The sequence below is a fragment of the Schistocerca serialis genome, chromosome 5 (genome assembly GCF_023864345.2).
Source record: "Schistocerca serialis cubense isolate TAMUIC-IGC-003099 chromosome 5, iqSchSeri2.2, whole genome shotgun sequence".
Taxonomy (NCBI): domain Eukaryota; kingdom Metazoa; phylum Arthropoda; class Insecta; order Orthoptera; family Acrididae; genus Schistocerca; species Schistocerca serialis.
The window spans coordinates 317,928,759-317,956,431 of record NC_064642.1 but is presented as its reverse complement, the minus strand read 5'-3'; the positions used below and the strand labels follow the sequence as shown (position 1 = coordinate 317,956,431).

General features: G+C 42.0%; 1 protein-coding gene and 1 pseudogene across 1 annotated transcript in view; one reads left to right on the top strand and one right to left on the bottom strand.

Moving 5' to 3' along the window:
• The window catches only part of LOC126481920 (neuroendocrine convertase 2), a 1,488,910-nt gene that overhangs the window by 574,699 nt on the left and 886,538 nt on the right, over window positions 1–27,673 (bottom strand). The gene's annotated exons all lie outside the window — the stretch shown is intronic.
• Window positions 24–141, top strand: LOC126482816 (5S ribosomal RNA; annotated as a pseudogene).

The window sequence follows — 27,673 nt, the reverse complement described above, 5'->3', positions numbered from 1 at the left end:
ATCTGTCCCTTATTGTTGACAGCGGCAACGGCCTTACCGCAATGGATACACCGGTTCCCGTGAGATCACCGAAGTTAAGCGCTGTCGGGTGTGGTCGGCACTTGGATGGGTGACCATCCAGGCCGCCATGCGCTGTTGCCATTTTTTGGGGTGCACTCAGCCTCGTGATGCCAATTGAGGAGCTACTCGACCTAATAGTAGCGGCGTCGGTCAAGAATACCATCATAACGATAGGGAGAGCAGTGTGCTGACCCCATGCCCCTCCTATCCGCATCCTCCAGTGAGGATGACATGGCGGTCGGATGGTCCCGGTAGGCCACTCGTGGCCTGAAGACGGAGTGCTTTCTATTGTTGACAGCGAAACAGGTGCAAGTCTGAAGGTACAAGATCAGAGAATGTAGGGGATGTGGAATCACCTCTTAGCCAAGCTCGTTAGTGCATAGAGGTGTTGTAACTAGTATTAAATATTTGTAGAACAATTTCTCGTATGTGATACCTCCTGTAACAGACCAGGCGAATAACGTCGTCTTATTTAGTTGGACAGAAATTTTGGTAGCGAGTACTGATCTTTTTAATGCTAAAAAGGCACCAATAACATCTTCAGAAAACAACAGTTGATCGAGGTTACTATCCATTTACTCACGAAGAAGAGGTGACTGTTGAACGTTGATCCACTCGGGTTTCATACATAGGAAAAGATATATGTTGGAACCGAAATTACCAGCAGATTCAAATAATGCATAGCTGCAAATTGAAATTCAGTTTGAAAATGTCGGAACTGTATTTCTAATTAACAGTTCATTTTCTGTGTACCACAAATAGCATAAAAGTCTCTAGAATCTGCAAAATACAAGTCTTATATGCAAGTGGAACACTCCACATAACGAATGCTATGGTATCAGACGAAAACGCTGCGCAGTAATTTTATCAAACTCTTCAGCGTCAAATCCGATGCTCACACTGTGAATTCCGTTACGCATTAATCCGTGCGTCATTGAAATAATGGAAACGTCAAAGCTCATGTTGGCTAAATGAAATAAATTCAAATAAAGTAAATAGGATAAAGCGTCAGATAGTGACTCCATATCAGTCCGCAATGTTGCACTCCGCTCAGATTCAAACCAAGCTGTATCTGGGGTATAACATACGAACAAGGTAGCATTTCCTCATGGAAATGTTTAGCTATCAGTGTGAGAACTTTCTAAACTAGTAAACCAAAATTCTTGTGATATTCAGTCAAAACAAACTACAGGAACGATCGGATCACCAGCTAAGAAATTAAATCACACTATTTTTATCTCATTTTAGCAGCCATTAAATAAATGTAGAGAATAAAATGCCTGCGCGGACGTATCTAAGTTACCTTTGCCAATAGAGAATAAACAAAACTACAACATTTAAAATAAGTCTTTAATGTGCTACTTGGTAAATGATGTTGTTGCTGAAAATCCGTTTGATCATGGATATTATGTGACACCACATGCCAACAGACGTGTGATCAGTGAATGATACTCAGTAGCTGTGTATTATGTCGTTGGCGCCCACTGGCCTTCAGAGAGTACGGTAAGAAACTCGATATTAGTAACTGGAATATGTAGTCGGGATGAATAGAAACTTTTTGTTTATTTGTAGCACTAATCCTAATCTTATATTCTTTTGTCGTGCTTAAATGACGTACAGAATTAAAGAAGAAAATCTTATATACCGCAAACTAGACTCGTTTTTGTCCAAAAGTACTTCGTGCTGCAATCAAAGATGAGCATCTCCACGTAATGTTCATTACATGTCTAGACCCACACTTCGTTCTCTGGCACTAGTTTCTGTCACAGCTGTCTAGTAACCATTTAACTTTAACTTATTTAACGAGACTCTATAGTCTGACCAAAATTCGCACTCTGCTCTGAAGTAGTGAAATAGATAAAGGCTACAGATAGGGTCTAATTTTACAGTAAGCGATATTGATGATCTGGCGATAGCAACACAGTGGTCGAAATTTAGAGCTGTAATAAAGACATTTTTTGTCACTAATTGCTGTACATTTACTCAGCTTTAACATATATTTTAATATTATATACTTGTAAACAGTTTTCCTTGCATAATAGCAGAAGTGAAAAGACAGCATAACATGGTGGAGTGATAATAGTAAAAAAAGGAAAAACTGAAATACTAGAATTTTGTGTGTTTTCATATAAGTCTGTACAAGATTTGTGGTAATGAAATCTATTTTAATGATATTTGAAATGTTTATTTTCTTTCGCAATAATTCCATTCCATTTCTTAATGTCAAAAAAACATTGCTGTCATTGAGGTGACATACTCCTGCGACAGAAAAAGAAATAACATAAGACTGGATCTGAATACGGATCACAAAAACTCGAAACTGTGCTTTCAGCCAATACGCTACCAGCTCTCTTGGTTTATTGTTGCGTGCGCTAACTGATGAATTAGTGGCAAGACTTTGACCGTCTCTTTCTCGGAAACTATTGAGTGTCGGCACTTGAAACAAAATAATTGTCGCTTTATTTTCACCTTTTTTTCAGCAAGGGAAGTTTCAGCTGTGTCACAGAGCGACCTATGGCAGGTTCCTTTTGTAAGGTATAATTTCAGGAAACTGCTGATGTAACTATATAACCACGCAGTATTTCAGTATTTTCACACAAGAAAGATACTTCCGTCAGTCCCTACGAAACCCAAAGGCCTCTCTTAAGAAACTAATATATTATCGAAATTAATCACCACATTCTGTGCCCCTCATGACTGCTAAGATGAGATTAGGCTTGTTAAAATAACATTAAACTCTATTGATTCCGTGGAAAGTTATATGTTTCACTTTCTGTAAACATTTTTTACTCTCTCTGTTCGTCTATCTTCCTGAAACTGTGAGTATGCTGAGCTTGTCGATGAAATTGTGGGGTGCTAGTTGGGCACTGCATCACACCGGGAGGACGATAGTATCGGATGGTCGATATTCCCTACTGCGACCTAGAGTTACGTGTTTAAAGCAACTCAGTGAAAGCCTCAGTTACATGTATTTTGCGTCCGTTAGCTGTGAAGGGTAGATTTCAAAATGGTACCTAATACGGAAAAATTGATTAATGTTTCATTTCGACATGCTTGATTTATTTCATCAACCTCATTTCATCTACATTCGTTGTCTTACCAACGCGTAACTTTTTCACGTTGTTGGAAAGAGTAAGATGTCCGTTCTCCTTGTCTATTTGTCCTTCTGGTTTACTCGGTTTATGTGAAACTCAGTTAAGCCGACGAGCAACTGTTAGCAGGAGACTAGCTGATGTGCACAGGCTCTACTTTAAAAGCGTTATAAAGCCACTCCAGCAGTCTCCAGACTGATATGAAATTATATCTACATCTACATGGATACTCTCCAAATCACATTTCATTGCCTGGTAGAGGGTTCATCGAACCACCTCCACAATTCTCTATTATTCCAATCTCGTATAACGCGCGGAAAGAACGAACACCTATATCTTTCCGTGCTCTGTTTTCGCTTATTTTATCGTGGTGATCGTTTCTCCCGATGCAGATAGGCGTCAAAAAAATATTTTCGCATTTGGAAGAGAAAGTTGGTGAAGTTTGGAAGGTAGGAGACGAGATACTGGCAGAAGTACAGCTGTGAGTACCGAGCGTGAGTCGTGCTTCGGTAGCTCAGATGGTAGAGCACTTGCCTGCGAAAGGCAAAGGTCCCGAGTTCGAGTCTCGGTCGGGCATACAGTTTTAATCTGCCAGGAAGTTTCATATCAGCGCACACTCCGCTGCAGAGTGAAAATCTCATTCTGGAAACATCCCCCAGGCTGTGGCTAAGCCATGTCTCCGCAGTATCCTTTCTTTCAGGAGTGCTAGTCCTGCAAGGTTCGCAGGAGAGCTTCTGTAAAGTTTGGAAGGTAGGAGACGAGATACTGGCAGAAGTACAGCTGTGAGTACCGTGCGTGAGTCGTGCTTCGGTAGCTCAGATGGTAGAGCACTTGCCCGCGAAAGGTAAAGGTCCCGAGTTCGAGTCTCGGTCGGGCACACAGTTTTAATCTGCCAGGAAGTTTCGAGAAAGTTGGTGATTGGAATTTCGTGAAAAAGTTTCGTCGCAACGAAAAACACCTTTGCAAAAACAGACATAATGTCTAATAGGATAGCCGCAATCAGTGATTCTGATAGGACAGCCGCAATCAGTGATTTTACAGTGTTACATATAATCCGTCTTCATTGCAAAATGATTATTCATATGACCGGTTTCGGTTCATAGAGAACCATCTTCAAAGCTGATATTTCGGTTACAGGAGTAACCCCTCCAAATACAGGATCTTTCACATCCTGCGTCACATTAGATTATAAGATGCAAACCTTCACAAACAGTGTTATGTTGTCTTTTATTGTGGATTATTTGTTAGAGGTGGCACCAATGCAAGAATTTGTAAGGAAAACAGTTTTAAAGCATGTATTATTAAAATTTACGTTATTTACTCACTGTTGATAACCGCTGGTGATGCTAAAAGAGAGAATCGCTTCCGTTGAATGAGATTTTAATTTTTCGTTCGCTCTAGGCAGAAACACGAAAAAAACCTAGACACCAACTGAAGAGGAGAAACCTCCAAATAATTTTTCCTAGTTTTTTTCTTTCTTCATTTATGATGTTCAACTTACAGCCATGGCATCTGTACATTTTTCGTAACTACGATTTAGACCTAAACCATGGTTAAGGAAATGCGAATATAGCTCACTGGCCTGTACTGGGCATTTCTGTTCCCAGTCAATGCAGTGACACAGAGCGACGGCGCGTCTTTGAAGGGCAATCTTCCTCAGTGTCAGCTAGCTCAGGAAACACATCGGCTGAGCATACATGTCGGAATGAAACATAAATCAATTTTTCCGTATTAGGTACCATTTTGAAATTGCCCCTTCACAGCTAACGGACGCAAAATACATGTAGTTAGTCTGAGAGAAGAGGCAATGTTGCACAATATGTTCGACGTCTATGTGACTGTCCATTTACTTCCTGGAGAGGTCCAGAAGTATCTTGGTAAATTCCCTCTATATTTTCTTGTCCTTTATGTTGAATATTCTTCATTATCCTCACTTAAGGGATGACAGACAGGTAGCAAATTTATGTTTTTGAGTCCAGCAAGCTCGTCCCAACAGACTGCAGCTTACTTCCATTGACATTGCCAATTCTCCATCTTAGCCGTTATAGGGACGAAAAAGGTGTGCTGTCCTATGCAGTTGCATGCTAGCTTACGGGTAAAGTGGTCGCCCTTCAAGCAGAAGATTTCGGTTCTAATCTCACTGGAGATACGATGTTGACCTATTCTGTGAAAGAGTCACTGGCTGGCAGCCGGATAGTCAGTAAAGAAATCGTAAGACAACTTCTCCACCATACGTTTTGTCGCTACATTTATTTTGCCATCTGCAGATCTAAAGGTGAAAAAGTTGCTGAATTGCACATTTAATTTCTGCTTTTTCTGCTTCTGTCATTCCTGTTGACTTAATTGTGGCACTGAATTACTTCGGAACTGGATTTTTTGCTTCGGAATTGGATTTTCTTATGCATCTCCCCTAGTGCTAAATTTGGCTACTTTCATGGTAGTGCTGTAACGTTAGTTTAGTAAATCTGTGGACTGAACGTAGACACAGGCCATTTCGAAGCCCAAAGTGCGTATTATACTTAAGTTGTAGCTGATTTGCGTTAGTACAGTGCATAGTAAATAGAGCTCTTTTGTTAGTTTATCGAACACAGCAGTTAAACATAGGAAATAAATTAATCAGCAAAAACATAGTGTCTCACATTATCTAAAAGAGTTTGACAATGCTCAGATAGTTCTTCAACTTCACACCTGCAGACAGTATAGTCGTAGCATTTCGTCTCCTTGCATCTTATGCTGTGTTAACAGACAAGAAAGCTAAGCAGTTCAGTATAACGATAAGGCAGGGGGTTTTGTGAATTCTGTCACCGACTGTACATACCCCCACCGACTGCTAGCTGCAGAAAGCTGCATTGTTCGAGAGAGGGTAGATACCACTCATTTCAGAGTCACTGGAACTTTCGGAAGTGGAAGAGCAGCTGGAAGCTATAATAAGTTCCGTAACTCTGCCTTCGAGAAAACCTTCATTATTCCGTGCTTCGTCAATTATTCGCTTCGTATAATCCACAAGAGCCCTCCAGTCCGTTTCGGTGCCATTTTTCAGGCCCTGAATAGTCAGTGTCTCAACTTCACTCACAGAAAAATTTTTATATCTGCTAGCAACACTTCCTTTCACCTGCACCCGAATAATTTCAATTGTGTTAAAGTGGCTGTGATATGGCGATAGTATTATGACTCTGTGTCCGTATTTATAAGCTACCTCGTCGATAACGTACTTTGGAAATTATGATTTACAATGTGTTGCGAGTTCCAAAAGTTCTACTTTATTCAGTTTATAGTAGATAGGAACCTTCTCTCGTCATAATAACTAAATTTTATCATCCTTTCGAGAGGACAGGATTACAGACAGATCTTTGAAGACCGAGTGGTATGAAACCTTCTCGAAAATAATAACTGATAGATTTGATAAACTTGGTAACAATGTATTTCCGAATCAGTTTAACAATGTTTAATGATTGATTTCCTCATGATGCTCTGACGGTTTCTTCGATCTGAAAAGCAGCTGGCAGTCGGGAATAAAGCTGTGGTCGGTATCGGCAAGCAAATGAATTATTCTACCACCTTCACCAGTGGCGTGTGACATACCTTTTCCTTTGTCGTCACTCCAAACTTTCGTTAACAGTATGACCTGCATTTGGGTGTTCTCATTGAGCCAAATAATCTCTCGTAAATTAACGTCTTGCTCCACGCAAAAGTCTGTATCGTCACGTGGCTATGCCTTCTTGTTACATCAACATGTTACGGCCTGATTTTTTTTTTCATTTAAATCTGAGACTTTGCAGGATCAGCTACAACGACGTTTTGATGCTTTCAAGAAGTTCGGCATCAATGTCATAGAAGTTTATCTAAGGTAGGCTGGTCACCGTTATGACAATAACTGTGTATGTGATTGTTACAATGTCTGTGTCTATACAGCTTCACAGTATAATCTCCTTCATCCATATATACTTTACAGGGAGACACGTATTACATTGTCATTTTAGCCCGTCGCGGCATAGTCGCAATGTCTGTATTTCTGCAGTGTCTATAGCTTCACGATCCAACGTCCTTCAGACATGCATGTACGTCAGAAGGAACAGATGGTATCACTGACGATTACAGTTGTGGTAAACGTTACGAAACAGATTCTCGTTGCCTTCGATAAAGCATTGCGTCAGCTGTTTGTAACACAAGGAAATTTGTAACAGGCCGGGACTCGAAACCGGATTTCTCACTTATTACCAGCGGCTGCCCTCACAATTCCAGGTATCCGAGCAGTAACAGTGTCTGTTCCTTCAGACATGTGTGCATGTCTAAAAGACATCTGTTGTGAAGCTACGGACAGTGTATAAACACAGACATTGTAACCATCAATTATGTATCACTGCTTCGATGGGGTAAAATAACGATAAATATTTGCCTCTCCCTTTGGGTGAATTACGAAATGTGCGAGGAAAAGGATTGTGGACATCGTGACATGTGAAAGTCTGGGTCGCTCCTGGAGGAGTTCTCGGTAAACTGAAGTGGTTGAGGCGACTGTTCGTGATAAGTGGGAAATCTGAGCTCGACTCCGTATGTCACAAACAGCTGACATCAATGTATACTCGCAGAATCTGAATCTATTGCGTAATTTATTGTATATGTGACGCCGGATCACTTTTTGTGACAAATAATCTAAATTAGTTGCACGTTTCTGAGTACTTCTTTTTCCCGGCGTGGGAAAACGTTTATAGAAGGTCCTGCTTCACTTCTTTCCTTCTGCACCTTTCTTTATGAATGCGAAGTACGGTCAATTTGCTAACATTAACTTTGTTTGGGGTTCGTGCGACTAATTTGGATATTGGTAAGAGAGGTCTCCCGTTTTCGGCCTTCCTGTAAAAGTGTTCCTGCACATTACACATAAGTTGCCGCGATTGTCCTTTAAACCCAATTCCTTGCCTGCTTTTCTTCACTTGTGTGTTTACGTCTCGAATCCTGGGCTCTCCACTTTTGTTTCTCTTTTCATTGGGCTTAACAGACACATTAAAAACAAAACACGTACAAAAACGGTAACGAAATACGCACGTTTCATAAACAGCACTACTCAAACAATGGAATTGGACTAAGCTTTTGGCCGAGCGAGGTGGCGCAGTGGTTAGCACACTGGACTCGCATTCGGGAGGATGACGGTTCAATCCCGTCTCCAGCCATCCTGATTTAGGTTTTCCGTGATTTCCCTAAATCGTTTCAGGCAAATGCCGGGATGGTTCCTTTGAAAGGGCACGGCCGATTTCCTTCCCAATCCTTCCCTAACCCGAGCTTGCGCTCCGTCTCTAATGACCTCGTTGTCGACGGGACGTTAAACACTAACCACCACCACCACCACTAAGCTTTTGTTGTAGTGGTTTGGCAACGGCGAACATTTCGGGTGTGACGTTGAGCGCTCTGATAGGAGGAAGGCAGCTCTAGTGCGTGTTGAGTTAACTATGAAGTAATTCTGACCAGACTGTAGTTTTCACAGTTAGGGGGCCGGAAAGGATACCTAGAGCCTGGCACCAACTGATTAACACGAGTAAAATTTAATCTTGTCAAGCTAAGGATGAGTGACGTCTTTTCTGATGTCCTCCTTAGACGCTGCTGCCTACCATGTATTCCCGGAATAATGTTTAGTCTAGTAGCTTATCATTTTCTACTTCAAGTGTTTGATATTTGTATTCAGACTCCGGTGATACATCGGCTGTTCACACAAAAACTAAACAACACTTATTCGACACCGAGTCGGCGATTAAAGTCAATTCAGTCAAATGTTACAGACAAGATCAAAAGAAAAAAGAATCAGAATACCGCCATGCTTCACTAGGTACATCATTAATGAAGGTAGCCTTCGATTTACTCCAGCGATTTTGAAATGGATGTCTGCTGAGAAAATTTCATTGCTTAGCATGAATTCCAGACGACTGCATGCATTACACGTTTCTACCAACTCAAATATTTTTCATAATGCATGTACAGTTCGAGATTGGATGGATATTGTAGCACTCACCGGGATTGAAGGAAGTCTCCCAACTCCCTCACTCTCTTTGCCTTTCCCCTTCCTATTCCTCTTCTCTTTCCCATTCCTCAAACTTCATCAATTACAGCTACCACCCCACAAACAATGGCAGTGCTGAAACTATTTCTGAACATAAATTCAGATCCTTAGATACCTAATTTGTTGCCTACAGACACTTCCGCTAGATTAAAAATCGTTTGGTAATGTTTTCAACAGACATACTCTTTAATCTGTTCATCCATTTTTAACGCTGCTTCTGCTTTCTTTTATCAATACTACGCACAGTTGAAAGTAAAATTTATTTAGTGCTCTTTAGTGTTGAGTATTTGATTTACAGTCCAGAAACCGCTTCTCTGGGCCTAGGAAAAGAAAAAAGAATATCGTTCGCAGACCGTGTTCTTGCAACAGTTCTGATAACATTCAGGGTCAGGTGGTGATGTATTTACTCCCTGAAGGTATAGAGGTCGGCCGGGAACTGTTGCAGGCAAAGAAACGGATGTAACCATACATGACAGGATACAGCCTCCTATATCACTCACAAGTGAGAAATGATAACCGACGTATCATGGGTTCCAACTTTCCCTGTCTCCTATGCAGGAACGTGTTGAAATATGTACCGTTTTTGGCTCTTGCAGCAACGATTACTTTATTGTCGTTCAAAGCACCTGACGCGTTGCGGCAACCAGCTGACGTCAAAGGAAAATATTGATCAATGTATGTGACTAAGGAACATGTGGCTGTGTACCCGGTACCGCAATTTGGTGAAATAAGGGTTTAACTTACGTGGTACCGGCGGAGCGTTCCTATGCACTGGTTTTTTACTGGAGTGCGGCATGTTTCCCGAAACTCATAATTAATATTCGTAATTAGAGGAATAAGACGACACACAGGAATTCACTTAAGGGTAAATATCTTATCAATGTAGTCAATAGAATGTAATGAAAATAAAGAGACTATAAAATTTGAAAAATAAGGAAAGTGAATTTGAAAAATAAGAAAAGTTACGAGCAGCCCGAATCACTTCGTGCTTTAATTTAGAGTGCTAACCTTGCTGGCAGCCAGTGAAGATGTACAATCCACGACACAACTGAAACGTCACTTTTTCGAAACCCCCTAGTTGTCTCCCACTGCCGGCCACGGTGGCCGAGCGTTTCTAGGCGCTTCAGTCCGGAACTGCGCGACCGCTACGGTCACAGGTTCGAATCCTGCCTCGGGCATGGATGTGTGTGATGTCCTTAGGTTAGTTAGGTTTAAGTAGTTCTAAGTTCTAGGGGACTGATGACCTCAGATGTTGAGTCCCATAGTGCTCAGAGCCATTTGAACCACTGAGACTCAGAGGTTTTAAATTTGGCTCAAAGGTGCCTACAACCTTCCACTGTAATAATGCAAAAGCGTGGCGCCATGCAAAGTCACTCTCGGGTTAAGCTATGCATGAGACGTGTGGTAGGTTATGACGTCACACTGGCACCAGATTTCACCACAATTGTGGCCGGCGCCACTATGTTCATGTCTCACGATGGGAAGATGGTCGCCTACCTATCACTCTCTCTCTTGACGCCACTGCGATGGTGGTCAGAACCGCGACGCCCAACGTTGAAACCCAGCCGCCTTTTATGCTGGGTGGTAGCACAGGAGACAATTCGACAAAATTTAAAAGTTATCCGAAGCAACAACGGGTCTTTATGGTTTTCCAGTCCTCCTCCTTCACGCCCCCATGCGGTGTTATCGCGGGGTCTGCGACATTGACACATGCACGAATGTAATGGCAGAGTGTCCTTCTAAGGCTCCGCAATTCAGCAACTTCCTCGATGCCACTGGTCAGCTTTGTTGAGCACTTTAAAAATGTCCCGGTATAGAGCCGTTCACTGATTCCTAGGTGGCGGCGTGACAAGCATACCTTTCCACACTCTTCTACTTCACATGCGGTCAGCCGGCTCCAGTTCAGCGGTGTAGTGCCACTCAGCTGAGATGTGTCGAAGTGGTTGCCTGTCTCACAGGCACTTAGGGCTCAGTGAATGACCGTCTTGTACAGTGACATTTTTAAGGTGCGAAACAGGATGTGCAGCTGGTGCCAACGGAGTTGTCTAACTGGGGCCTCTTAGAGGAACCATTTGCCCTTTTCTTCACGTATGTGTCAAAGTCGGACCTCCACGTGATCACGCCACAGGAGGGCGTGAAACAGGAGGACACAATGGGCAGAGCACCCTTCGCTGCTTCGGATCACGTTCTGATTTCGTCGAATAGTTTCGAGCGTTCTCTAGTGCTATCGCGCTGTACATTGTACAGTGGAGCAAAAATTGTGGTCGCACTACACTCCCAAAAGATGCGCTCAAGTTTAGTGGGTTTGGAGGACCACCTTGTCCTTAGAGAAGGATTGTATCTATGTGATGTCAGCAGCGGCAAAGATCGTCATTAATGTCGTCTTGTTCTTCATAGCAGTGCAAATTGTCGTTTTCGACGTGAAATGTGTGGGAATCAATGTCCAACGGAAAGAGTGCTTTCGTTGACGCAGAACTGTGGTGAAATTTGGTGCCTCGCGTCAACTACTGAGCTCTGGCCCTTTTTTTTTCATGTGCCGTACCGTACCGTTTGAAGTGTAGCTGAGACCGCTTTTTCACACTCTCAGAGGGAGGTTGTACACATCTGTGAATAAAATTTCTGCTTTGCAAACGGAAAGAACTACGGTGTTTCGAAAAAATGACCCTTTAATTGTATAAATGGCACTGAACACCGTGGGACTTAACTTCTGAGGTCATCAGTCCCCTAGAACATAGAACTACTTAAACCTAGGACATCACACACACCCATTCCCGAGGCAGAATTCGAACCTGTGACCGTAGCGGTCGCGCGGTTCCAGACTGTAGCGCCTAGAACTACTCGGCCACCCCGGCCGGCCCCTTTAATTATATAGCGCAGTGTATTTCGTGCTGCATGTTTGCGAGCAATGCAGACCTGTTAAGTATTAAGACAATTATTAATTTTTAATTGTACATGAGAAGTATATTTGCAAAAATGTGGTTTATCATGCATGTGAGCACGCGACCTCTTGACAAGTGTGGTTTTGTTATTTCAACCAACTGTAACGCCGTGAATAGGCATGTCTTGAGAAATTTCGACTATGCCTGAATATCGGAGTCACGAATAGCAGCGATCAGTTTTTGCCAAGAGTACATCATAAAGATGCTACGATTCGCCTTTCAATGGACTGCAAAAAACTAAGTGGTATGAAGAGGCTAGGTCAGCAAACTTTACAGAAGTTTGTGATCTTTCCCGTTGAGTTAAGATCTACCTGTGACCCTAACACGGGATGCAGTTCAGTCCAATGAGGCCAGTAATGTGGACAGATTGTTAACATTTTTAGTGGAAACGTTATTATACAAAAATAACAGTTAAATCGTCGTAAAGCGAGAAGTTATGAAAGTGAAAAACTTGGGACAGGTAGAATGTAATAAATGACTCATTATATTTGGCATATAACTGGAGATAAGATTATCTAATTCTCCAGTTTATGTCTTAACGAAGACATTACACAATATAACTTCCAAAAAGAAGAGTGTTCGTATTGTACCCACTGTCCTTCGGCGTTTTGGATTTTAAAGTGACAGGAAGTTTAAGAGAGTTAATTATTTTCCTGATTTCACTGGAAGAAATTGCTGTAACCCCTAAGGAAGGAAGATTAGGTTTTTATGTCCCGTCGACATCGAGATCATCGGATACGGAGTAATCTCGAATTGAATGAATTCTTGTGATACTGACTGTTGAACATGCACTGCTGTTTTTTGGTTCACTGCCACTGCACGCATGCACACACACACAGTTTATCTACTCTGTAGTGATTACGTCAGACTATCGGTATATACGGATACCGTCAAAATTATATACAGTATGTACTACATAAATTTAAGGCGCCACACAAAAAGTCCGCAGGTAAGGCTTCGTGTACAATAACATATGAGATTTCAATTAGATGTAAAATGAGCGAGAGCAGTTTAAAATAAATACTACATTCCATCCGGAAAATAAAATCGACGGAAGCAGGAATCACAGAGGTTTATAGAATCACAGAAATAAAAATATTCGATGACCTTAAACTACAGAGATGCACTTATTTAAGGATGAAATACTAAATTTAGAATGTTACATGGGAAAAATTCAGAAGCCGTTCAAATGGATGAAGAAAATGAAAAGAAGATGAAAACGTACGGGTAATGCAAGAAATTATAAAATGAAACAAGGTAGATGGGGACCTAGTTGGTCACTAGAGACATTAAAAAGCAAAAAGTTGAATTTGTTCGTCTACGGAAAGACATTCTTTAAATTTTCCCTCGTCTTCTGCTGTGGATTAATACCAATAGAATTCTAGCAATGTTCAGTTCGATTTCCTCTACGAAACAAATCAGTTAAAAGAGCAAATTAAATACATTAACTTCTCGTCCTACTTTAATTCCTCTGTTTCGTCTCTCGTGAGCCACCAGGAAACTCGAGTGAGTAGCTTGGTCCTAATTGATTAATGAATGATTTGCCACACAAAACGTGAAAATCCACTTTCACTCGTTTCAGCAACAAAAGATGTACGAAGCAGCTTTAGGTATTAACACTAATGCTTAATAGCTTTTCTGCTGGATTCCATGGTCTCACATGACAAAACCGCGGGCTGAATCCTCTTATAGGCAATGGGCGGATCATCCCACTGCGAAATTGCGGTAGTAATGAAAGGAAATTCATTTCAGACGTGCTGGGGCTTCGTATATTCATACAGCACTTCGTTTTAAAGTTTGATTTGCATCAGTATAAAAAATAGTTTTATTGAAATGATTAATATAAAATGTTGATAATTGAGCTGGTCCACTGAGGAAGATGTTTCGGATAGTAAAATACGAACTGTGTAGATTGTACCTGAAAAGTTTCTCGTGTAGGTAGTGAATACGGAGACAAACGTTACACAATAAACGTGATATCACAAATAGCAAAAGTTACACGTAGCCAAGCTAGTAAAATAGGGCCAGTACTGCAAGGCTGACTACTCGGGAGTCATGACAGTGAACACACTTGATATTCAGGTCTTAGACTACTCTTGGATGCACTGAAGGTCTAGCACTGCAGCCAGGATACTGTGGGATTGCTCACTATGTCGTCGTCACTCACTTCTACAACTTGCGGAAGCACTTTTCATAATTATGTTTAGTTGCGGCGATGCCTGAAACATCTTTGGACTCTTGGAAGAAGAACTGATAGAGCAAAATCCATCATGCTTTCATACATCTTTGACACGCGTGATGAAATATTCGTAAAACTTCACCTTACCTTTTCCTGACTAATTAACTAGTTAGGATGAAGTGTGGAATGTTCCTGCCCTGACGCAGTAACAGCCCATGTTGTTCTTTGCGAATTGTTGCATGTGGAAGGCTACGTTGGGTATTTCGCGAGAACACCCTCTAACATTTTCCACAGATCGACTACTAACGTGACTTCGGAGAGATATTCTTACTTTGTGTTTTCTGTAGCTGTCAGTAGCTACGACAGTGAGAATTCAAAACTCTGGTATGCTACGCGATTTTTTATTACTTCAGTCTCAAAATCAGGAAACGATTTACATGGTGTCCGTGTTAAACTTATAATAATATAAAATGTAATAATTTAGATTGTAAATGAGGCATTTAGTGGCGATTTGCTTCTACAAGTATAGTAATTTGAAATGTTTTTCTTGTGTTTACTTGCGGCAGTTGGTACTGCGTGCTCACGAGCGTAATTGTTGGCTCAGTTGGTACTGCGTGTGCATGAGTGTAATTGTTGGCTCAGTTAGTACTGCGTGTGCATGAGCGTAATTGTTGCCTCACCTAAACGTGCATCAGTAGCCACGTGGACTTCACAGCACGAAGTATTCTGTGTGCTTTCTCTACCGGAGTTAAAGTCTGTTGCAGTTTTAAAAATTAAAATTTTGTGGTAAGTCCTGTGGGACCAAACTGCTGAGATCATCAGTCCCTAAGATTATGCACCACTTAATCTGACTAAACTAACTTACGCTAAGGACAAAACACACACACACACACACACACACACACATGCCCGAGGGAGAACTCGAACCTCCGACAGGAGCAGCCACGCGAAACGTGACAAGTCGCCTTAGACCTCACAGCCAGCTCGCCCTGTGTTACACTGAGAAAACGGTGTTTTCGGGGTGAGTATGGACTACGATCAACTGACGATTTTCCCACTTACTTCAATCAAGAAAGGGGACAAGCAGCCTCGGGAAACCGGGAATTTGCTTTCGATGTCGGGCCACTACGCCGAGCACGCCGTTCCAATGGCTACGGTTGAATTAATCCGTACGTCTTTTGGGGGTTTACCAAGAATCAAGTGTACCACACGTCAATTAGTGACCTACCAGATATGCGCCAACGCATTCGTGCAACAACCGCAAATACTGCCATTGCAGTGGTGCAAAACGCTTGGAGTGGAATACAGGTAAGTTGTCTGTCGCGCCACTAATGATGCGGATATCGACGCGTATTAAGTATGTAAGAAAACATTTTGAGTCACATACTTGTAGAAACGTACCGTCAACAAATAACTCAATTACTTCTCAAGTTGTTGCATTTTACTTACTATATGTTTAATCCGGATACCCCATTCAAAAAAATGGTTCAAATGGCTCTGAGCACTATGCGACTCAACTTCTGAGATAATCAGTCGCCTAGAACTTAGAACTAATTAAACCTAACTAACCTAAGGACATCACACACATCCACGCCCGAGGCAGGATTCGAACCTGCGACCGAAACGGTCGCTCGGCTCCAGACTGTAGCGCCTAGAACCGCACGACCACTCCGGCCGGCCAGGATACCCTGTATTATAATGAAATTTTATAAGAGCCAGCCTAGTATTACGGTTTGCAACAAATATGACGCAATGTAATTACTTACCGAGGACCGTAACAATGTGTAACAGCTGTCATCACACAAGTTTTTTTGCAATACAGAAACAACATATAAATGTTGCCGTGGCATTTTTAATTAACAATTCACTTTTAAGCTAAATTACGTAACATCCTCTACACACATGTACTCTCTCTCTCGGGAAACTAGTCGTAGACTTTGCTTACGAACGTTCCCCGAGGCTGGTTTAAACTTTCATTTAAACTGAGTAAAACACAATGTCCACTCGCATTACGAACATGTTGCTGGTGTGAAAGATAGTTCTAGATTGCCTGGTAAGTTAGCCCGATTGTTTCGCGCATGCCCGCTCAGGGCGCTCTCACGATTTGTCGCTTTAGTCCGCCAGTGGCAAATAACATTAACTGAAATCCTTAACTAAACTTTGAGCTTAAAATTAGAGTTAGTAAAATCACAATAAGAAAGCCATCAAGTTGTTTAACAACAATACAGATGTAACTCTGCACAAACACTTAAACAGTAAATGCAGATGAACAAAGTTACGCGTTTGGCACCAATTCAAACAGGTGCACGCTTTAGTACGACCTCAGCTTCGTTCTCACGCTATGCGGCAGTCTGTCGTTCATGGGGTGCAGTACTACTGTTCTTGTCGGCTCACTAAGCTTCAGCAGCATGACTCTTCGTACGCTGTATGACAAAATATAATAAAACGTGGTCTGAAATTGGGCATAAATGCCACATGTTATTCATGGACAAAGCTAGACCACCTGAGGTGCCCATAACTGCACTGTACTTCTTAACTGGGGTATGTTGCAGTTGACAGAAATTCTTTCCTACGCTTCCTTATGAGCTCGCCTGTCGGGATGGCCTGATGCAAAAAGATACCTCGTAATTTTTTTTGTGCCTGGTGATTAACTGAATAGATGCGGGACAGTGGAAAGCCGCTGACGAGTTAATTACAACTGTCGCGAGAATAAACAGAGGGACGGGCTAACAAGGTAAACAGTGCCAACGTGCTAATGACGTCACTCTGCGCTTGAGAAGCGGAAGATGGGTGTGGGGTAGACGGAGGGGGCGGGGGCACGCCGGCGGGCCATGCTAATTGGGCGTAAAAATAGCTACCATTCTGCGATTTTCTGGAAACGCCGCTCTCCGAGAGGCGTTTCGCGAGCTGCATTGTCTCTCAGACGCGGCGCTTCTGCATCTCTATGCAAGTTCTGAGAGGTGTAGCAGGATTAAAACGAAGCACAGTGAAGCTGTGTGCATGTAATTGGGAGAACGAAAATAATATTATCCTGGGCAAATATTAAGAAAATTATGTCATGTTTAACGCTTCATCTCACCAATCAGGAACTAGATAATACAGGACTATTGAAAAAGAAGGAACATATTTCAATTTATTGTTTCCAAACTACACAAGATAGAAACACAATTCCAATGTTCTTAGAAAGAGAAAAGGTCAAATTTTTCCGCATCTATGAGAGTACCATGTGTTACACGACAAATATAAAAATGGTGGCTTATTTCCAGCCACACACGAAGGAGCTGGTCTCTCGTTATCTTATTCACAGATTCATCAATGCGATGTCGCAGACTTCTAAGAGTGTCAGGTTTTTTTTTGTGGGGATAAAAACGCGGTCTTTTAGGTTATCCTGCAGATAAAAGTCACAAGGTGTGAGGTCTGGAGACCTGGGATGCCACATGCGATGATGTTCATCATCTGCTCCTCCCAGGTCTCCAGACCTCACACCCTGTGACTTTTGTATGTGGGGTTACATAAAAAAAACATGTTTTTATCCCCCCGCTATGTCTGATAATCTTGAAAGTCTGTGACATCACACTGTTGGAGCTGTGAATTCGATAACGAGACATCTACTTCGTTAGTGGCAGTAAATAACCCACCGTTTTTATATCCGTTGTGTAACACATGGTGCTTACATTGAATGTGTAAACATTTGACATTTTCTGTTTCCAGGAACGTTGTAATTGTGGTTCTATCTTCTGTAATTTGGAAGCAATAAATGTTTGAAATCTGTTCCTTCTTAGTCAATAGCCCTGTTCAACGACATGAGGAGACTTGGCACGACTATTAGAAATTAGAGCTGAATTGGACAAAGAACGACGAATCGCTTGTTACATTGTCGAATGTAACGTTTTGGCATTCGCCAGGCATGACCTACGAAACCAACGCCAGTAACAAGGACATAACATGTGTCTAAAACTGCTAAAATTTTGTATGTATTGAACAAGGTTATTCGTAACTTCTACCCACAAGTGCATGCATTTGACGTAAACTAGTATTTCTGCCAATTTATCACATCATCATGCTTTTCTCGTATCTGTATATTTATTTCTTCCATTTTGCCTCGTTTTTCATCTGAATTACCGATGTGAGAGTGTCACGGGAATCCTGATCAAACTAAACTGACAGACGCTGGAAGATTGACGCTATCTCGCGAAGCCTGCTTACGAAGTTTTGACAACGTTTATCAACTAATGAATAAAGGAAGATACTGCAACTACGCACAGGGGCTGGACAAAAATTGGAAACTCCGCGAGAAACGCAGAATTAATCATAAATGCCGATGTTTGCCAGGCCTGCAGGTCGCGCTGTTCTATCTGACCACGAACGGTACATATGCAGAGTTCTCAACACAACAACAAAGTTAGGAAACTACTGCGAAAGCAAAGAGAGCTTCACTCCAAGTTTAAACGCAGCCAAAACCTCTCAGACAAACAGAAGCTAAACGATGTCAAAGTTAGCGTAAGGAGGGCTATGCGTGAAGCGTTCAGTGAATTCGAAAGTAAAATTCTATGTACTGACTTGACAGAAAATCCTAGGAAGTTGTGGTCTTACGTTAAATCAGTAAGTGGCTCGAAACATCATATCCAGACACTCCGGGATGATGATGGCATTGAAACAGAGGATGACACGCGTAAAGCTGAAATACTAAACACCTTTTTCCAAAGCTGTTTCACAGAGGAAGACCGCACTGCAGTTCCTTCTCTAAATCCTCGCACAAACGAAAAAATGGCTGACATCGAAATAAGTGTCCAAGGAATAGAAAAGCAACTGGAATCACTCAATAGAGGAAAGTCCACTGGACCTGACGGGATACCAATTCGATTCTACACAGAGTACGCGAAAGAACTTGCCCCCCTTCTAACAGCCGTGTACCGCAAGTCTCTAGAGGAACGGAGGGTTCCAAATGATTGGAAAAGAGCACAGGTAGTCCCAGTATTCAAGAAGCGTCGTCGAGCAGATGCGCAAAACTATAGACCTATATCTCTGACGTTGATCTGTTGTAGAATTTTAGAACATGTTTTTTGCTCTAGTATCATGCCGTTTTTGGAAACCCAGAATCTACTATGTAGGAATCAACATGGATTCCGGAAACAGCGATCGTGTGAGACCCAACTCGCTTTATTTGTTCATGAGACCCAGAAAATATTAGATACAGGCTCCCAGGTAGATGCTATTTTTCTTGACTTCCGGAAGGCGTTCGATACAGTTCCGCACTGTCGCCTGATAAACAAAGTAAGAGCCTGCGGAATATCAGACCAGCTGTGTGGCTGGATTGAAGAGTTTTTAGCAAACAGAACACAGCGTGTTGTTATCAATGGAGAGACGTCTACAGACGTTAAAGTAACCTCTGGCGTGCCACAGGGGAGTGTTATGGGACCATTGCTTTTCACAATATACATAAATGACCTAGTAGATAGTGTCGGAAGTTCCATGCGGCTTTTCGCGGATGATGCTGTAGTATACAGAGAAGTTGCAGCATTAGAAAATTGTAGCGAAATGCAGGAAGATCTGCAGCGGATAGGCACTTGGTGCAGGGAGTGGCAACTGTCCCTTAACATAGACAAATGTAATGTATTGCGAATACATAGAAAGAAGGATCCTTTGTTGTATGATTATATGATAGCGGAACAAACACTGGTAGCAGTTACTTCTGTAAAATATCTGGGAGTATGCGTGCGGAACGATTTGAAGTGGAATGATCATATAAAATTAATTGTTGGTAAGGCGGGTGCCAGGTTGAGATTCATTGGGAGAGTCCTTAGAAAATGTAGTCCATCAACAAAGGAGGTGGCTTACAAAACACTCGTTCGACCTATACTTGAGTATTGCTCATCAGTGTGGGATCCGTACCAGATCGGTCTGACGGAGGAGATAGAGAAGATCCAAAGAAGAGCGGCGCGTTTCGTCACAGGGTTATTTGGTAACCGTGATAGCGTTACGGAGATGTTTAATAAACTCAAGTGGCAGACTCTGCAAGAGAGGCGCTCTGCATCGCGGTGTAGCTTGCTCGCCAGGTTTCGAGAGGGTGCGTTTCTGGATGAGGTATCGAATATATTGCTTCCCCCTACTTATACCTCCCGAGGAGATCACGAATGTAAAATTAGAGAGATTAGAGCGCGCACGGAGGCTTTCAGACAGTCGTTCTTCCCGCGAACCATACGCGACTGGAACAGGAAAGGGAGGTAATGACAGTGGCACGTAAAGTGCCCTCCGCCACACACCGTTGGGTGGCTTGCGGAGTATAAATGTAGATGTAGATGTAGAACCCAAGTGTCAGTTGTGGTCTGAATACTATTCTGAATAACTGCGACGCATTGTGTCAGAGATAGTGAATTCGATGGTGCACAAACAGTGCTCGTATGGTAGGTGACTTCGTAACCAAGGGAGCCGAAATGTTTTGGTGTTTCAAGAGGCACCATATGAAATATCTATACCGAATACAGAGAAAATGGAAAAATGTCATTCAGTAAGTTTATGTTAAGTGATCGTGACGGATGATCGGTCATTGATGAGGATTGTGACGAAAGCTGCAAAGGTCACTGGAGAGCCGTAACAGGCAAACGTGGTGCCGAAGCCTGGACTACGGAGCACTGGAAGCAAGTCACGTGATCCGACGAGCGTTGTTCCACACTGTGTTCAGTTTATGGCAGAGTCTACGTTCCAGGGCTGAGGGATGGCGGGAGTTCGGTGATGATTTAGACAGTCATGTCTCGATGGGTAAACTGTAAGTTCGCATTACTACCAAGGATTACGTGACTATTCTGGCTGATAATGTCCGTCTTATAGTACAATATTTGTTCCCCAGTGCGGATGCTGTTTTCCAAGACGACAGGCCCCTGTCCACAAAGCACACAGCGTCCAGGAATTGTTTCGTAATGACGAGGATGAATTGTAGCGTCTTGCCTGGCAACCATAGTCTCCGGAGCTCAATACTGTTGAGCCTTTGTGGTCTCTTCGTACTTTACAGGGAATGGTGCGTGATCTTTACCCGAACTTGGTACTGTTTTGCTGGAAGAATGAAATACCTTGAGAGCCATACGGAGTTGATGTCAGGAAGAATTCCCCTCACAGCTGGTAGAATGGTTGTTTATTAAAACTCGACCGGGTACGTGGCTTTTGCCTTGCCCTGCACTGAGCTGCCCAGCTGCCATACTGACGTAGGCAAATTTTAATGAATGGATCAGTTTTCTTCTTTACCTTTCGCTCATCATAACATTGACGACGTTCTCTAAATAGTAACTTTTGACTAGGAGCGGTGGGTGTGCCTGTGATCTTTTAACATTGCTCACCTGATGGTGCGGCTTAAAATCGAATGGTTCAAATGGCTCTGAGCACTATGGGACTTAACATCTGAGGTCACCAGTCCCCTAGAACTTACAACTACCTAACCTAAGGACATCACACACATCCATGCCCGAGGCAGGATTCGAACCTGCGACCGTAGCCGTCGCGCGGTTCCAGACTGAGATGCGGCTTAAAGCCGCGAAACCGATCGTGTTCTAATAAACAACAATTTTACCAGCTGTGAGTGCAATTCTTCCTGACATCAAGCCTTTCAACAGCTGCGGTTCCCCGGAATACAAAATTGTTTGTCATACTGAATTCTGAGACGATTGGAACCTCTTTTGAATGCCATCGACTTTCCTAAACCACATTAGGCGTGGTGGCGTTTTTCTGGTGTTTCCATATGTTTGTCCGGAACCTGTACGCATCGCTCCGGTAGGTACTACGAACGTAAGATCGGACCAACAAAACCGCAAACATGAAAGTTTAAGTTTTCCTTCTTCCTGCGCTCCATACGCGAATGGAACGGAAAGAACCCCTACGACAGTGTCTGATCAAATGTATCCGGACACCCATTAGTGAACATGAATATGAAATGTGTCCACCCTTTAACTCTGCTGGCAACACTTTCACTGAAGTGTCCGAATGTCTGTGGAGAAATGGCAGCCCACTCTGAGCAGGCCAGTCTATTTCAGGAATGTAATTGTCGACGAACGAATGACTCACATATGATGGTTTATGGTTGGGAGAATCGTCATGCAGCTACAGTCATCGTCTCCGAACTGTTCATCTGCTGTTCGCAACACACAATGCTGCAAGTTGGGTTCAGATCCTTCCGCAAATAGCATTCTCTTAAGCACAATAAGGGGACCACACCCTAACAACGAAACAACTCCATATTGCAACACCATCTCCTCCGTACTTCAGTGTTGGCTCTGTACATGATGGCGGGTAACGATCTCCAAGCATTCGCCAAACTCAAACTTTTCCGTCGGGTTGTCACAGGGTGGAGCTTAACTCATTACTCCAAATAACTCATTTTCAGTCATCTACTATACAGAGGCGTTGCTTTTTACACCACCTCAATTGCCACTTAGCATTGACTCCGAAAATTTGTGAACTATGCGGAGCTGCTCGACCATCGCACCGCATTATTTGACTCCCAAAGCACAGCCAGTGTGATAGTTGGACTACTAATAGTACTTTGGAACTCACGAATGATACTTTTCGCTGATTTCAAGCGATTTTATACAACCGTCCACCGCAATGTTGGGCGGCTCTTATCCGTCAAACAGGGGATCTGCCGGGTGTTCGTTTAAGTGAGGTTCTTCGTTTGCGAATTTCCACTTCACAATCACATAATTAACAGTTAGCTTGGGCAGCTATAGATGGTCCCTGATGGTTTTGTTACTCAGGTGACATAAAATGAGTAGTTAACGCTCTAAGTCGTGAATTCTCCTGACCGACCCATCTTGTTCTTACTGCTGCTGTACTGACAACACAACACTCTCTGCCTTTTATCTTGGCAGGCAGACCTCTCGTGACATATAGTGGCCAATTCCGCGTTACGTAGCGGTGTGTGAATGCTTTTGAGCATAGGTACGTCGTACAACAATGGGAAGTACTGTCTTCTATACACTTCGTAGAATGTTTACAGAGCATGGATGTAGGTGTACGTATTTCTCAGCATTCTCCGAACCAGTCAACTTATACTCCGATTTGATTCCTTCTGTGCTGCTGTCACACATTCGTGTTAGATGTCATTATTCTAAATTACTATGTATTCATGCTGTTTCTTTAATAATCCGCTGTCGCGTTCTCTCTTCCCGAGCACGGGGTCCCGGGTTCGATTCCCGGCGGGGTCAGGAATTTTCACCTGCCTCGAGATGACTGACTGTTTGTGTTGTCCTCATCACTTGATCGTTATTCATGCAAGTGGCGAGATTGGACTGAGTAAGGGTTGGGAATTCGTCCGGGCGCTGATAAACGTGCAGTTGAGCACCCCACAATCCACACATCATCATCATCTTTAATAAACTGTGTTATCGCTATTTTCTTTATTTTTCACCTCAAAAATTACATTGTTGGCTGGCTCAAATGGGACTGAGCACTGTGGGACTCAATTTCTGAGGTCATTAGTTCCATACAGCTTAGAACTAGTTAAACCTAACTAACCTAAGGACATCACACACATCCGTGCCCGGGGCAGGATTCGAACCTGCGACCGTAGCGGTCTCGCGGTTCCAGACTGCAGCGCCTAGAACCACACGGTCTACATTGTTGGGTACAGTCAGTTCAACTACGGGTTACTTCCGACTTATTATTATTTTTATTATTATTATATAGTGTTCATGTGCTCTGCAAATTGTTACGTTAACTCGCTAAGTATGTTGGTATAGACGTCAGAGATAGCCTGAAGTTCAAAATTTTATCAGGTTGGTTCAAATGGTTCAAATGGCTCTGAGCACTATGGGACAACATCTGTGGTCATCAGTCCCCTAGAACTCAGAACTACTTAAACCTAACTAACCTAAGGACACCACACTCATCCATGCCCGAGGCAGGATTCGAACCTGCGACTGGAACTGAATACAGTCTTTCTTTCTTTCCTTTTACAATTTTTTTCTTTTGTTTTGACTGTTGGTTGACAATTTTGTAAGTGCCTTAACATGAATAACAGTGAAAAAAGGGCGCCATTTCGGAAATTATCGAAGGAAAGGCGAGAACGTGAAGCCAGTGTTCTAAAAACGCTTGGCAGAGAAGATAAATTTTTCGCAAAAAATGTTGCTGGTTCGACTTCGAGTTCAAGTAGTACGGATGATATTTCTAGCACTGCAGCTGTTGTAAAAGAAGTAAATACCGAAGAAACAAAAGTTAAATATGAAGAAAAGCAAATTGTTCCTGATTTCGAGTTTCACGAAAAACTAACTGTCGAGTCAGACATTACAAGAAGAAATAACCTCGGTAGTGATGATCCTGCAGAATGGTGTGTCAATGAATCAAACAATCAACATTCTCTTACAACGTGGCATTAATCAAAATTGTAACGGTGATTTTTCTAATTCAAGAAGATCAATAGGCGATAAAACTAGATATTTGAACAAAAATGTATTTTACCATAAACTTTTAAACAGTGAATCAACTTTGCGTGATTTTCTAGTATACTCCTCTAGCACTGGTGCTGTTTTTTGTGCACCATGTAAATTGATCCGAGGTAAGGCCGCAATTGCTACTAATGGTATTGCAGACTGAAAAAATATTTCTAGTAATTTATCTCCTAATGAGAATTCACTAGAACACAAATATTCTGAGTTATCATTCTTAACAAGAAAAAAGTCACTTGGAACAATAGATAACCATTTCGAGTCATATGTTAAGACAGAAAAAATGTACTGGCGCAGTGTGTTGAAAAGGGTGTTTCCAGTAGCGAAGAAGCTAACAAGTCGTGGACTTCCCCTACGTGCACACACTGAATGATTCCATTCATTACATAATGGTCAATTTATGATGTTTCGAAGTTACAGCCGAGTTTTATCCTTTTCTCACAAAGCACATTGAACGATATGGAAATCCAGGGCAATGATATACAAGTTATCTTTTTTCAACAATCTGTGATGAAATAATAGAGCTTCTTTCTGAACGAATAAAAACAATTATCATAAGTGAAATAAAACAGGCCAAATATTCCTCTATAATAGTAGAATCTACTGCAGACATTTCACATATTGCTCAATTATCTTTCATATTAAGATATGTGAACGAGAATTGTGAACCTGTTGTTAAACGTTACCTTCTGTTTTCACCAAACCCGATACACAAGTCCGAAAACTTAGCTGAGGCCGTACTAAAAGTCCTGTCTACAAATTCCATTGATATTACTGACTGTAGAAGCCAGTCATACGACAGCGCAAGCAATATGTCAGAACCTACACTGGTTCGCAGGCATGCATTAAAGAACGAAATCCGAAAGCGCATTATGTGCATTGTGCAGCACATTCTTCGAATTTAGTCGGCACTAGCGCTGCAAGCTGTTGTTGGGTAGCTTGTTCATTTTTCAATGTAGTGCAAAACCGTTATAAGTTTTCTCTGTTTCTACACAGCGCTGCGGTAAACTTCTTTCTTTCATGAATCCGGGAAGCAAAACTGTAAAAAATTTATCGAAAACACGTTGATTGGCAAGAGAGGAAGCGTGTATAAGTCTATATGAAAACTGGGAGGGCTGCTCACACATACTACCAATAACACGTTTGAAAAACTACTTGTGCGAAATGAGGCTTCAGCTTTATTGGAACAGTATTCGTGATGACAGATGGGAAGGAAAAACTCCAGTGACTTGATAGTGTAAATCTGAAATTGCGAAGTGTAAATATTGGTACTAAAATAGTACATGAATTATATGAGTCACTTGTAGGATTCATTTCATCTATTGGTGGCATGTTAGACTATTACTAAAATAAATCCATGGAGATTGTGACTGATATAGACTATGAATGCACCTCTAAAAGATCACGAAAACGCAAACTTAATGATGACGAAGAAGCGGACTCTGAAGAAGTTTTTCTGACTGGAAGGCAAAAATTTAGAGTCGAAACATTTCTCCCAGTACTCGACAACTTGTACGCCGAATTAGTGAAGAGGAAGGATAGCTATAGAACACTGTTGGACTCCTTCACAGTTTTCAGTAATCTTATTAACAGTTCACCTGACGATACTGCTGAACGTGCAGAAAAACTCCAAGCGTCATATGACACAGGTTTAGAGCCTTCCTTCCCTAGTGAATTTCACGAAACTTTTGGAGTCTTCTGAGATTAGTGATATACCTCTCGAAATGAGTACATTTTTACGAAAAGAGAGATTATACGAGTAGTTCGTGTTTCAGAATGTTGACATAGCTCTTAGAATATTTCTATGTATGGCACTTACAAATTGTTCAGCAGAACGCTCGTCTTTGGCTCTTAAAAGACTGAAACCGTGTGTAAGTTCTACGTTGTCTGTGGAGAGATTGAACGCCTTGTCCATTCTTCGCACTGAAGATGATCGCCTAACTGATAACCGTCTGAACTATGAAGATGTGATCAACGAGTTTTCTGCCGCCAAAGCCAGACGCAAACATTGCTGACTGGTGAGTTTGTTTATTTATTCGTAATAGTTTTATATATTTAAGATTATAATGCGATTTTCATTATAACTTGGAGCACATTCATTGGATTTACAAACTACGTATTACCTGTTTATTTTACATTTGCCGATGGCAGAACGCGGAACTAAACCTCGTTTACGTGCAGACGTGACCGAAGGTGCCCGACAATAGTAAGCAATACCCGAATGGCCCAGGGTCGCTCAGCGCTTTACAGTCAAGTCATTCTGATACTGTAGTATATTACAGCTGATGCGTATTCTTGGCGGCTGCTGAAATGCATAGTTATCGCCGAAATATTCGTTATCGGAGAGTACGTTCATATGAAAAAGTGTTAATAAATAACGTAGTTCAGTTCTGTCGATAAATACGTAAAAGCTTTGCTAATACCGTTAGAAAGAGCTGTGGTGAGAGCAGTAGCTGCAATACAAAACTGTTCAGCCCTTACATGGATTAAAGGTATTGTGTACACTTATTATGCAGCATCTAGCTACACAGGCTGATCCCGGCGGAGGTTTGAGTCCTCCCTCGGGCATGTGTGTGTGTGTGTGTGTGTGTGTGTGTGTGTGTGTGTGTGTGTATGTGTTTGTCCTTCGGGTAATTTAGGTTAAGTAGTGTGTAAGCTTAGGGACTGATGACGTTAGCAGTTAAGTCCCATAAGAGTTCACACACATTTGAACATTTTTTTCTAGCTACACAGACCCTAACGCTTTACACGTTAACTATTAGATTACAAAACAAATTCGATTTTTCCGCATTACCCTGTAAAATTACGTAAATGCAAATCCAGTCCTGTGTTTGTTCGTCTGTATTTAATTATTTGTCCGTGCACCAAAATCTCTAATTCATTTTAATTTCTTACGCTTTTCTATAGATTGACGTATTAATACTGAA